This window comes from Rana temporaria, chromosome 5 (genome assembly GCF_905171775.1).
Source record: "Rana temporaria chromosome 5, aRanTem1.1, whole genome shotgun sequence".
NCBI classification, from domain to species: Eukaryota; Metazoa; Chordata; class Amphibia; order Anura; family Ranidae; genus Rana; species Rana temporaria.
In genome coordinates, this window is record NC_053493.1 from 44145110 (window position 1) to 44148709 (window position 3600).

Consider the following 3600-nt stretch of genomic DNA (forward strand, 5'->3'; position numbering starts at 1 on the left):
GCATTTTTTTTTTCCACACAGTATTTGCGCAGCGATTTTTCAAACGCATTTTTGGGGGAAAAAATACACCTTTTTTTATTTTAAAGCACTAAAACACACTATATTGCCCAAATTATTGATGAAATAAAAAAGATGATCTTAGGCCCCGTACACACGAGAGGATCTATCCGCTGGTATTTATCCGCAGATCAGTTACAGCGGATAGATCCTGTGTGTACGGCCCAGCGGATAAATTTATCCGCTGATTTTTTTCGGGCCGATGGATTTCCAGCGGATGAAAATTTCTTAGCATGCTAAGAAATCCATCCGCTGGAATCCTGTCCATCGGATTGATCCGGTGGTCTGTACAGACTCACCGGATCAATCCGTTCGATCACCTCCCTCGCATGCGTCGTAATGATTCGACGCATGCGTGGGAAGTCTTTACCTTCCAGCGTCGCCGCGTCATCATCGCGGCGACGGCGCGACATGTCACCGCGGATGGATTCCGCGCGGATTTCGATCTGATGGTCAGTACAACCATCAGATCAAAATCCGCCAGAGGACCGTTGCCAGCGGATAATCCTCTCGTGTGTACGGGGCCTTAGGCCGAGTACATGGATACCAAACACGACATACTTTAAAATTGCGCACAAATGCGCAGTGGCGACAAGCTACATACATTTTTAAAAGCCTTTAAAGCCTTTACAGGTTACCACATTACATTTACAGAGGAGGTCTACTGCTAAAATGACTGCCCTCGATCTGCCTTCGCGATGATACCTCACATGCATGGTGCAATTGCTGTTTACATATGACTCCAGACCGACGCTTGCGTTCGCCTTTGCGCAAGAGCAGGGGGGGACAGGGATGCTTTTTTTTATATATATATATTTATTTAGCTTTTTTTATTTTATTTGTAAACTGTTCCTTCCATTTTATTTATTTTTTACAATTTTTATTGTTATCTCAGGGAATGTAAATATCCTTTATGATAGCAATAGGTAGTGACAGGTACTCTTTTTTTAAAAAAATGGGGTCTATTAGACCTTAGATCTTTCCTCTGCCCTCAAAGCATCTGACCACACCAAGATCGGTCTGATAAAATGCTTTCCCAATTTCCCAATGGCGCTGTTTATATCCGGGGGGGGGGGGAGACATTCCCTCCCACTGAATGTAAAAGCAGTCTAGAGGCTGATTAGCCGCTAGGACTGCTTTTACATGAAAGCCGACCGCTGGCTGAAAAGAATGATACCAAGATGATACCAAAACCTGCAGGCATCTTTCTGGTATAACCATTCATAGTCCAGCAACATACCAGTACGTTGATGGTTCTTGTTGGACGTGTATTGTAATCTTTTTTTTCATGCAGCCTCTTGGCTGAACGAAAAAAAGATTGATCGGTGGGTATGCCCCCCATTCAGGGCCGGACTTACCATTGGCCTTGACTGGGCTCAAGCCCAGGGGCCCCACCCAATAGGGGGCCCCCTTTAAAAAAAAAAAAAAAAAAAAAATTTTTTTTTTTTTTTTTTTTTTTTTTTAGGGGTCCGGAGGTCCCCAGGGCCCCGGACGGCAACCCCCCTTTTTTTTATTTATTTTTTGTAAAAAAATGTTTTTTTTATATATTTTTTATTTTTATATATATAATATAATATAATATATATATATATATATATATATATATATATATATATATATATATATATATATATATATATTTTTTTATTATTATTATTATTAAAGGGCCCAGGGGTCTCCAGGGCCCCGGACGGCAACCCCCCTTTTTTTTATTTATTTTTTGTAAAAAAATGTTTTTTTTATATATTTATTTTTATATATATATAATATATATATATATATATATATATATATATATATATATATATATATATATATATATATATATTATTATTATTAAAGGGCCCAGGGGTCTCCAGGGCCCCCGGATGGCAACCCACCTTTTTTATAAAAAAAATTTCATTTTTTTTTATATATATATATATATATATTTTTTTTTTATTAAAGGGCTCAGAGGTCCCCAGGGCCCCATGTGGCAACCCCCCCTTTTTTTATTTTTTTTATAAATGTTTATTTTTTTATTTTTTTTATAAATGTTTATTTTTTTATTTTTGTTTATTTTTTTATTTTTTATTAAAAGGCCCAGAGGTTTCCAGGGGCCCAGAGGTCCCCAGGGCCCCCGGGTTTGGCAACCTCCCTTTTTTTATGTATTTTTTTATAAATGTTTTTTTTTTTATTATTATTAAAGGGCCCAGAGGTTTATTTTTTCTTTTTATTAAAAGGCCCAGAGGTCCCCAGGGCCCCGGATGGCTACATAGATTTATATATATTTGTTTTCTTCTTTATTTCTTCTTTTTTTTGTAAAGGCCCCCCCGCTTCTCAATTTGCGGCAGCCCCCACGCTTCTCAATTTCAGGCGGCAGCACCCCCACCCAGGGATGGACTGGCCATAGGGACTACAGGGAGTTTCCCGGTGGGCCGATGACTCAGTGGGCCGTTTTTAAAAACAGAGCCTCTCTCAGACCCCACTGTCTCTCAGTCCCCCCCTCTGTCTCTCAGTCCCCGTGTCTCTCATTCCCATTCTCTTTTAGCCCCCTCCTCTGTCTCTCAGCCCCCTCTATCTCTCAGACCACCCCCTCTGTCTCTCAGCTCCCTCCCTCGGTCTCTCAGCTCCCCCCCTCTCTGTCTCTCAGCTCCCCCCCCCTCTGTCTCTCAGCCCCCCCCCCCTCTGTCTCTCAGCTCCCTCCCTCTGTCTCTCAGCTCCCCCCTCTCTGTCTCTCATCTCCCCCCCTCTCTGTCTCTCAGCTCCCCCCCCTCTGTCTCTCAGCTCCCCCCCCCCTCTGTCTCATTCACTCCCTGACTCTTAGGCTGCTTTCACACTGGGGCAGGCATTGTCGGTAAAACACTGCTAGTTTTAGCAGCACTTTACTGTTATTTTAGCTGCACTATTCGGCGTCTAGCAGGCGCTTTTAACCCCCACTAGCAGCCGAATTCAAAGTTAAATGCGCCCATGTAGCGCTGCTGCCGAAGTGCTTTGCAGGCGCTTCAGCTGCGGTAGCCATTCATTTCAATGGGCAGGAGCAGTTTGTACACCGCCCCAAAGATGCTACTTGGAGGACTTTTTTTAACGCCCTGGCAGCGCCCCAGTGGGCCGGTCTGGATGAAGTCCAGGGCCAAATTTTTGTCCCAGTCCAGCCCTGTCCCCACCCCCCCCTAGGTTCTCTGCTTCAGGGGGCCCATGCTTTAAGCTGTGCAAGGGGCCCCAAAATTCCTGATGGCGGCCCTGCGCATACCTCCCAACACGCACGGATTCTGTGGGACTTTCCCGCACAGACAGCTTCTTCCCGCAGTCCCGCAAAAGGGTTAATTTTCCCGCACTGCAAGAGGAGGAGGCAGCACGGAAGCAGGAGGAACCGGAGTGGTGTGTGGAGGACTGTGGCTGCTGAAGGGAAGAAAGCCGACAGCCGGGCTAATGACAGTCTGTGGCAGTTGGCACAGGTGAGAGGCACTCCCCCCCTCAACAACTGCAAAATCCCCCCCCGCTCAACAACTTTAATGCGCTCCCCCCCGCTCAACAACTTAAATTCGCCCCCCCCCCCCCCGC